This window comes from Uloborus diversus, chromosome 2, assembly GCF_026930045.1.
Source record: "Uloborus diversus isolate 005 chromosome 2, Udiv.v.3.1, whole genome shotgun sequence".
Lineage (NCBI taxonomy): Eukaryota > Metazoa > Arthropoda > Arachnida > Araneae > Uloboridae > Uloborus > Uloborus diversus.
In genome coordinates, this window is record NC_072732.1 from 26,222,453 (window position 1) to 26,233,356 (window position 10,904).

The 10,904-nt window shown below is 34.3% G+C and overlaps 1 long non-coding RNA gene across 1 annotated transcript in view; it reads right to left on the reverse strand.

Annotated features, from left to right (window-relative positions):
* The window catches only part of LOC129216921 (uncharacterized), a 28,886-nt gene extending 18,395 nt beyond the window's left edge, over positions 1-10,491 (reverse strand). The window contains exons 1-5 of the long non-coding RNA XR_008580188.1: positions 10,320-10,491; positions 9,672-9,772; positions 8,797-8,932; positions 4,402-4,543; positions 2,591-2,730 (exon numbers count right to left, since the gene is read on the reverse strand). This is a non-coding gene — a long non-coding RNA (uncharacterized LOC129216921). The remainder of the gene's footprint in view (positions 1-2,590; positions 2,731-4,401; positions 4,544-8,796; positions 8,933-9,671; positions 9,773-10,319) is intronic.
* Positions 10,492-10,904: the final 413 nt, after the last annotated feature.

A 10,904-nucleotide genomic window follows, 5' to 3' on the forward strand; every position in this document is an offset into this window, starting at 1 on the left:
TTGATGCAACAAGTTAATCATATTTATACTAAAATTTAGCTTTGCATTTTGCTCAATATGTTTTGTGTAACCTACTTATAAGAAAATAAAAAGTATTGTAAACCAAAAGTGGATGCTAAAAGGTTGCTGCAGGACTACAGCAAAACGCTATAATATTATGCGTGACATCAAAAAAACGCTAAAATAAGTTGAAAGTACTCTGTTTTCAACAAATAGTAAACAAATTAAAACAATTTTGAACAAAATGTTTAAAAAAAACTTAAAATTTTGACAGAGAAAACAAAGGAAAAAAAAATCCAAGTTTTTTTTTTTTTTTTAATCTAAGGGGAGAAGTTTCAGTTCTTCTGCATTGCTACTTTAAACAATTTTAATTATTTTGAAAATATTACTATTTAAACTTAAATTTTTAATGAAGCGAGTAACCTGGAATTTTCTAAAAAACAACCTGGAAAACCTGGAAAAGTCAGGGAACTTTTTTTAACCAAAAGTGTATGAACCCTGCTATGTTACCTGGTCAATGGTAATATTTTGTTTAAGTGTGGGCGTTTTTGTATTTGAAATTATATCACTAACAGAGGAAAAAATTAGAGCTTACTTTTGCAGTTGCCTTTGATTTTATTTTATTATTATTATTTATTTATTTATTTATTTAATTTTTTGAAAACACAATGTGGAAGTAATTGAAACCTGATGTTTTGTGGCAGGAGTTTTGGGAAAGAGTTTCAAGTGGTTTATTCACATTAAATTTCTTTCTTGGGATTAGATGCAGGGGACTTTCAGTTGCATTTATTTGAATGTACTTTTGAAAGCTGAAGAATTACCGTTCAGTTTTGATTCTCAATCACCGTCTATTTTGGCTTCAGGAATAAATTAAGGTTCACAGAAAAACATTCCTAGCATTTTTGATGAAATGAACTACAAATAAAACTATTGCTCTTCGTTAGTTAAAGTTTGAATGCATTAAGTCACCAGCAAATGTCTTGTTTCCCTTTAGAAAATTATTCACATATTCAGTGGCAGCTTGTGTCTTGAAAAAATGAGAGGGCCAGATCATGGGTGCACTCGCACCCCCCCCCTTGGTTAAAAAAAAATTTAATATTTTTTAAATATTTAAACATTCTTAATATTTTTGTTAAATTAATGAAATTAAATTCATTTCAGCAGGTAAATTAAAATTGTGAAGAAGTAATAAATTTTAAGGTATATTCAAAACTAATATAAAAATAATGATTGCATCTCAAAATTGTCGTTACAGTATGCTAATTACTTAGAGACAAAGAGTCAAGAAAGGAGCAAACGGTCTAATCTTGTGCAAAGGTGTGCAGTTCTTCGTTTACTGTATGTTGTTCATTTTACATAGCCTGAATCGCATAAGAACATTCAAGCTATGTAAAATAAACAGCATGCACGTTGGTCAGCAGCTCTTCGAATCCTGTTGTAAATATTGAGGTTCAACGCGTCGGTGTTGAGGGGGGAAAAACACACTCACACCAGACTCACAGATTATCCGCGACAATGTATAATCTGAACCTCATTAATTTTTACACTTTTTAACAGATAATCTGCGGATTATATGCAGGATAATACCGTACAATCTAATTTTTTTTTATTTTTAAATTTCAAGCTTGTATGCAAAAAAAAAGGAAAATAAATAAAAAGTTATAAATTATTTTCTCCTGAAAAAAGTGAGGGGGGGGGGCCGGGCCCCCTCTTGCCCCTCCCACGAGCCGCCACTGCACATATTTTAACTGTTTTAAGCTATGCAATTCCTTTGCTTTCCACCAGGAAAGTAGGTTGAATCTGCTTGCTGCGGAATCAGAAAATGTCAGACTCAGGTTACGACTCCGACAGTTTTAGAGCATTCCACGACGATCCTTTCACCCCAAAGTCGGTCTGATTTTGACCTCACAGACCTGCCAGAGAGTTGATGACTAGAAAGAAAAATGACCGACTTAGACTTTTCAATCTTCGAGTTGAACCGAACCATTGCTTCGGTCACTCGTCTGGTCAGTGCTAATTCTACATTAGCTACCAGCTTGTTTCGCACTCTTTTGGCTTCCTTAAGAGGTTTTCCACTTCCAGCTCAGCCACTTCCTATGCCGGGCTGATGAGTGCTAATAAGTACGAAACTGCAGTCCTCGGCTGGAATGACTGAGCTGTCAGTGTATTTCATGTTAGACTCTTAGAATTTTAACACCATTCGACTCCCGATTCTGACTTATGCCCTACAATCAGCCAGACTCTGACCCCGCAACCCTGCTCCTTTGGCCAATTGTTTGAGAAATGTTACACATATAGTTGGGGCAAACCTAACTTGGCAGCATTGTGATATTAATCACAGCATTAGGATACTGCCAGGTTGGGTTTGCCTCAACTATAGATGTGAATTAATGGATGTAAGACATTGAACAAATATTTACACTGATAAGCTCATATCTTTTTGCATTTAAAAAGGGGGTTCGTATAACTCCTAAACACATGTTTGCAATTTTTTGCAATCTGTAACCACAAACATATGTGTATAGAGTAAGAATTATACATGCACATATAAAACATGCAACATTTTATTTGAAATTCCAAAATAGCTTACATTTCTGAAATCCACCTACAAAAAAAAACCAGCATCAGATTTTCTAACATTCAGTCCCATATCTGTGAGTCGTTTTGCAAAGGTTGAAGCTTTGGTTGTCAAACGATCTTTATTTGTTGCATAAAACTTTCTACAGAATTCTGAAATAAAAAAGTATTTTTTATTACTTATATTTCAAGTCCACACCAGAAACTGGACTTAACTGTCTATGAAACTCATACTCTAAAAAGATTCTCTCTGATGCAGGCGGGCCTTTCACAAGGTCAAAAAACAAGGGGGGGGAGGGTTAAAAACTACCCAATTTCTGATTTTTTCTATTGAAACTTGATATAGAAAGTTGAAGGGAAATGGTTTAGGGCAGTATTTTCAAGTATGGCACCTGCTAAGAAAAGTCAAAGAAACAGCACTGGTGATTATTATAAGAATATTAGCACAGAATTTGGGAGAATTGCACTATATATGTGGAGAATTAGCAATATGAACCTAGTATAATTTTTTGCTCAGAAATAGAACTGTGCCAGTTTTTCAAAATTCCAAAAATGCAATTTTATGCAATCTTTGATATTGGGGGTGGGGGTGGGGGGGGGGGGCAAGGCTTTAGGATTCTCCCACAAAAATGTTTCAAAATTGAAGTCCTAAAAATGCAGTTTTAGGCCTCTTTTGTTAACATAAGAAGAAGGAACAGGGTTCAGGGACTTTCTCTTGGAATTGTTTCAAAAGTGAAGCCCTGAATGCAATATGGGTAGTCTACCTTTAATTAGGTTAAGAGAAGGGATGGTGATCAGGAATTCAGCCATGAACACTTTTCTAAATTTTTTTCCACAAAGTGCAAGTTTTTAGTTTATCTTTGATAACAATGTGGAAATTGGTATCGGGGGGGGGGGGGGGGTCTCAGGAAGTGTTTCAAGAGTATAGCTCTGTGAATGCACTTTTAGACCATATTTACTACTGTTAGAGCATCAGAAGATCCCAGGTTAGACAAAATCTTTGAAATCTCCAAAACACGGTTATAGGCCAATTTTGGTAACATTCAGGGAAGGGATACGGTTCAGGCCCCTCTGTCAGTTTAACGAGTGTGATCAAAATTTCTGACACCTTTTAGTGGTGTAAGGGAGAGGGGACTTTTGGAGAAATTTTTCAGGGAGATCTTTAAAACCTTGAATAAAAATTTGCGAGGTTTTGGAGGCCTCCCCCGTAAATTTTCGATACTGACATCTTCAAAATGCAGTTATGGGATGAATTTGAGGGCGTTCAAGGAAAAGATGGGGTTTAGGGTCTCTGCCTCAGGAAAATAGCTTATTTTCAATATTATCAATTATGGCCATTGTGTAGAAAGTGTGTGATTAATGTATTAACTCCAGAAATTTCCTAAGGGACAAGTGTAGACAGACAGGACCCTGCTATTTGATAAGGGTATCAATAAATATAAACTTATAAAGCTCAATAACTTTTGTTGGCACACTTTGTTGTAACGTACCAGTAGGGGATAGTTGACAGGGGCAGTTGATCAATGCCCATAATGAATCCACAAGGTTCAGAAGACATATGTAAATCTCAGACTGACATAATCAATAATGTGCATTTCACCTAAAGCAACAAAATTTATGAATAACTAAATACAATTTAAGTATTTTATGTGGAAAGATATCTAATAAGAAATAGTTTAGTGGAAGAAACTATAGCAGCTGATGGGGAATTTCTATCCAAAACATTCTTTAACATGAAAAATGTCGGCTGACATCTTGTAAACATCTGAGCCTTAAAATAAATTTAATGTGGTTTGAAATATTGTAGTTATACTGTTATGTTACCTAAATCTTCCAAATATCTTGCTGCTATATCCATCATCGGAAAAGGAATGCATTGCAAAAAACAAAGCTCTTTCAAGCATCTCTGTAGCATTTTACATTTTGTATGAATCATACCAATTCTCAACCCCGCCATTGCGAAATCCTGTAAGAAATAACATGATACTTGAAATTGTTTAGAAATAATGTTTAATATTACTGCATCATGATTAAAAATATAGTAGCAATAATACAAAAAAAAATTAAAAAGTTTCATATTGGACTTTTAAAAGTTGTAGAACAAAATGACCAAACAATATACGAAGGTTGATCCAAAAGTAAGGTTCCATCAATTTTACAAATATGCAGCACTGTCTATTCTCATTGAAATTTACATCGTTGGAAAGAAAAAATGTTTTTTAAATACAATCGCCATCTTTTTCTGTGCATTATGGTTGACTGAGCCCTAACTTCTGTATCGAGTGTCACAGAATTCCACCGCCAACCCGTTGAGGAAGCGCTTCAACCCCTTTTTACTTTCTTCTATATCTAATATATAGAAGAAAGTATTGGATTCGTTCAAATTTTCGAATTTCGAATTTTGACGGATTCGAACGTTTTGAGGTGTGCTGAGTCTATTTCGACTATTTTTGGAAAATGTCTGTCTGTGTGTGTGTGTGTGTCACGTCTGTGTGTGACCAGTTTTTTGTGGCCGCTCTACCGCAAAAACTACCGCATGAAATCAAACGAAATTTGGTACACATATGTGCCGCTATGTGAACTTGTGCCCATTGGTTTTTGGCACGAATTCCTCCAAGGGGGGTGGAGCAATGGGACGTTTTTTGAGTTATGCGTGCTTGCTATTCCTCAGGAAGTAACTGGCGGAATCAAACAAAATTTGGTCTATATGTTGCCATTAACAAGAACAGGTGCTGATTCAATTTTGGTGTCAATAACTCAAACGGGGGTTGAGCTATAGAACTTTTTTGTCGTGAATTGTGACTGCTGTATCTCAAGAAATAATGAACGGAATGAAAGAAAAATTTATCGGCAAGTAGCCCTTAGTGGGTATAAGAGCTGATTTTATTTTGGTGTCAACAGCTAAAAAGGGGGGGTAGCGCAATCGCCCGTTCTTTTTTTCCATTGTGAGTGCCCTATCTCAAGAAGTAATGCTACGTTCTGGTTGAAATTTGGAATATATGTGAATCCATATGTAAACAGGCTTTGGTTCAATTTTGACGCCAATCACTCCAAGAGGTGTTGATTATTTTTTTTTTTTTTGCGAATACAAATAGCTTTATTAATGCAACAATAAGAAAGATAAATCGTAATTGATTGTCGTCTGCGTATTTCTCGTGATTTTAATTGTATGGAAATGATCGGAAATATTATCTCAATGATTTAAAATGTTTAACTGTTGCCATCTTATGTTTGTTAACAAATAAAATATTTGTAATTAATTCAAGCAAGGTATTAAAATAACTTTCAATTTTCGCTCTTTGCTTTGCTTTTGCAATAATTCAGACATTGGGATGGTCGTCCAGTTTTTGCATGTGTAATTTTGTTTTTGTTGGGAATATTGCTTCCTCATCAAACATGGGGAGGGATCAGAAAAAAAAAAAGAAAAATATAGAAGAAAGTTTCGTGATGGCCACAACATACTAGTTTATTTCGTTGTCCCTCCGGAAGCGTTGGCCATCAAAGTGTTCCTTGAACGTACAAAACAAGTGGCAATCACTAGACTCGAGCTCCAAACTGCAATCAAGAACGGAGTGGTTTGTTGACTGTCATGTCCTACTCTGTCGGTGGAATTCTGCGATGCTTGATACAGAAGTTAGGACACCACCAACAATAATGCACAGAAAAAGATGGCGATTACGTATAAAAAGAGAGAAAAGTTTTTTCTTTTCCACAATGTAAATTTCAATTAGACTAGACTGTGCTGCATATTTGCAAAATCGCTGGGAACCTTATATTTGGATTGAACCTCATATAAATATATATATATGAAGTGGACTTTATATTCTGAACACTCATGGGATCGAACAAAAGTGTTCAGATAATGGAGATGTTCATTATAGAGGAGTCTGGATAATGCGTATGTATTTTCTGGACCATCAAAATGTGTTCAGAATATTGGGGTGTTCACATAAGAGAGTGTTCAGATAGAGGGAGTCCACTGTATAGGTATATATTTTCTTTGATGGGGAAAAGGGCAGTAAAAATCACACTAGCCTAGTTTCTTGGAACAAATTTTAAAAATAAATAAATTTAAAAGATCATAAAAAGAGCTAAGATATCAACAAAATGCTGTAGCTATTATGATATTTTGTCAATCAGTTCAAAATTAAATGAAATTGTTTCGTTAAGTACAGTAATAAGTTTTCATTAAAAACTTTGCTGTTTTTTTAGGAGGAGGGGAGCAGGCAATAAGAGAGAACTAATACATGAGGTGAAATTATATAAAAACTGTAAACCAAAAGCAGATGCTAAAAGATTGCTCACAACATCCAATGTACTAAAACTACAAACTCCTTTTTTTTCAACTGCAAAGAAAGTAAAGCATATAAATCCATCAAAATACTACTAAAGCTAGTATGGATAATGAAAACTTGTTCGCTATAGTGGCTAGGGCTATATCCCGAAATTCTTCTAAACATTACTTGGGCTAAATAAGACAGAAAACGACAATCAGAATTATTAATTCATAGTTTTAAACACACATTAAAACGGTTAAAAATGAAATATAGAAGTGTCGTAATTGAAAGAGGACACTCAAATTCTCATGAGCTACAAAGCACATTTTAGTCACTTATAGAAAAACAAGGCAGAACTTTCTTCCTTGTCTTCCTGTCTTAATGCTTGTATTCTTGATCACAAACACAGGGTAAAAGAGGGTGTAGTGAGTTGTATAGTGCAGTTTTGTATGCAGAGCAATAATACAGTAGTTTGTATGATTGTTTTGCATTTACACGCCTGTTTCTCTCAGGGTGGGATTTTCTGGTATGGAAGCGATATCTAGATCATCCAATGTCACCAAATGAAGATAGCAGCAAAGAAAATCTTAGCACCCTGGCATCCCTAGAAAAGATGTGGAGGCAAAAAGTTTTGGGGTCTGCACCCTACATCTCCCTATTTTATGGCCTGAAAAGTTGCAAACCTGAAAAGTTGCAAAGAATGAAACATAAGTTTCATGGGGAAAGCAGTTTGTACTTCTCATTCAAAATGCCACTTTGGTAAAGAATATCTGGTTAGGAAAAGGCTTGAAAAAATTTAATTATTCATTAAATTTTCTGAGCATTAATAGTTAGTTCACATATATATATCAATAGATAAAAAATTCCTTCACCCAGGAAAAATACTTAAAATTCAACAGTACATGAAACAACATGTACCTTTATTTGTTTTACCAAAGAAATTTGTCACAATTCAAAATTGAATAAGAAATCAGAACAATAAGTTTTGAAAATAAAATTACCACACCTACACACCAGTGGTGGTCATGCAAAAACAGGGGGAGGGGTGAATGCTCCCAGATAAAAGCATAAATTTATGAAACTAAAAAGTGGACATACGTTTATATTAATGTATGAGAAAGAAGAGAGAAGCTCGTGTAAGAACAAAAAATAGAGGGATGCTGTCCCATCACGTTCTCCCCTCGACCAGGGCCTTAATTACCCAAAAGGGTCAGGAAGCTTGAACTTCCCTTCAGAATTTTTAGGGGCCCCAAACATCACCGTAAATCTGTGCTTAACAATTCCAGTTTCTGCTTTTAACTGGGTTTTTTAAAGAGATTGCAAACACTTGAACTTGCTAAACAAAAATGTTTGAAAGAATTAAATTATTGAAAGTGAGGACACATTTGATAAAATGTAGCTACAAGCTGGATTTTTAAATGTGGGGTTAGATTCAACTCTGTTACTACGTACTTTTATGACATTTAATTTCCTTTGTGAAGTGTTAAATAGGATTCAACATGTTACTACCCAAATTTGCAGAGAATTCAAGTGCAACGTATGTAATAAACAAAATTTCCGTCAGTCGGTAAGGTGGAATAAACTTAACTCTGAATTCTGCTGGGCCACTTAGCATTAGTCAGTGTTGTGTATTAATGTGCATAGAATGTTTAGAAAAATTTCCCTAAACAAAAAGGGGGGTGGGCAAAGTGAGGCCAAGTTTCCCCTAATTTCAGAGGTTAATCAAGCCCTGCCCTCAAGCACTTCATTGCTAGGCACCCACACAGTGTGTGTCCATGCATAGCAATGAAATAGTTGATGGGGAACATGATGAGACAACATCCCTCTATTTTTTTTATTCTTACAGAATTAATGTGTATGTCTTTAAATTTTTTAAACTTGCTGTAAGTATTGTTAACCTAAAAAGAAGAACAGATATTAGAAACATATTTTCAACTTATACCTTACTCATTCCATATAAGACATGCACTTTGTTTGGATCAGGAAGTACCGGAAATTTCAAGACACTATGAAACTGGTTGCCGCCGTGAAATACCGAAAGTGCGTAGATTTCATCAACTATGAGATGTAGATCTTTTCTGCAAAAATTTTTCAAATAAAAAACATTTAGATTTTAATTACATACTAGTAAAATCTAACATTTAGATGTTATTTACATAGTTTAGCTTTTAATTACATATTAGAATTGATTGTACTAAAATCTGTTGTTATTTAGATTTTAATTACAATAGGTTTTAATTATATACTAAAACACATTTATAAGCTTACCCTTTAATTTAGTTACAAAGTATGAAAAGCTATAACTTCTGATACTTCTAAGCCAGCATAAGCAAAACCAACAAACCTATCTCATTAGCTTACATTGGGTCCCATACTTAATTGTTCAGAAGGGAAACCAATGTTAAATAAAAGTTTCTGATTTTATTTACATTAGAAAGACATTTACTTAGAGGTTATCCATGTAAAAACTTTATATGAGTTAATTCCATTAAAAACAATATTTAACTAGAGTTGAAAAAGGGGGGGGGGAATAACTAATTCATATTTTAAAAAATTGGACGTGATTAAATGGTAGTACAGTAGAATTTGGATTATGATAAAAACTTGTACACCTCTGAGAAATATTTTTCCTTTTTCCTAAATATACCTCAAAAAAATAGTTTTAAAGATAGAGATATCGGGTGCATTTGACCCAGTAAAGAACATAACACAAAATAAGATCTTGTTAGATAAAAGGAATAAATAAATCAGAGCTTGCTTATCTTTTGCTACTTGAACAACAGAATCTAAAATCCAAAACTGGCATCAAAAACTTACAAGTGACAAAACTTCAGAATGTCCATCAATAACTCGGGGCTGTACACATCACCCAGAGGGTTGTTAGGGTTGGTCAAGAATATTCCTCTAACAGTTTTGTTCTGGAGAGAAACAACAAACAATTGGAATGACATAAATTCAACACACAACGAATAACAAGAAGGTGGCAAAATTTGATTAGCTTAGTAATTTATTATAATTTCTTAAATTGCCTAGACAGCCATATAAATGGTGATTCCCAGCACAAATGAAGGCGATTGCTATCAGAAGCAATTCTTTTTTTGTGCCTTTTTTTGGAACTTTAAAATATGTTAACATTATGTATTGTGCGTTGATTTGAACCTTTCTAGTTGTACTTAAATCACATGATATTTTATCAGTACTGTCCTACAAAATGCAATTAAGAGGCAAATATCAATTCAAAACAAACCTAAGATAGAGGAAGGATTTGTTGACAGTGTGAGGAGGAGCTAAGAGTTTACTTTTGAAAGCGTTTAGGATCCCAATCCTGCCCCTGTCATGTAGTAACATATATTTCTCAGGCAATAGTCGGATACTTTTCAGAAAGGCTTCCTAAAAATCTTCATTATGTACGGAAATAAATACACATGCAATCAACATTTAAATAATAGAAATGAAAATTCATACATGACTTAATGCATTTTCATAAGCTTCCTTTACTTTCTGTATAGTCAAAACTGGACTAGTATCTACATTATCCTGCAATATAAACAATATTTATTATTATCTTCTACATTTGGGAATAAGTAATACATTGTTTCAATCCTAGCATGCATGGCAAATGCACAATAAACAATTGTTGGGGGAAGAAAAGAAAAAATCCTTCGTATTTTGCATACTGTTAACACAAGAAACACATGAATTCAACAGGAATAATGTACAGTATAAAATGCTAATCAAATTTCTTTTAAGCAAAAAATGGAACTGATGTAGGAAAGTGGTGTCCCTGAATAAGTTTTTTAACTGCTGTGAATAGGGAAAAGTCACACAGGGCGCCACACGTGGCTAAGTTCATCTCAGTCCGGTGTGATTTTTACCTATTCACAACACTTGAAAACTTGTGCAGGGAGGTCGCTTTCTTTTGTCAGATGAAATTTGTCAAAATATTTGATATTTTTATTTGTTTTCTTGACTTTCTGGTGCTGGGGAAATGATATTAATAATACTTATCTATTTTTATGTGAGGGGACTCTCCATATCTTGACGCTGCAC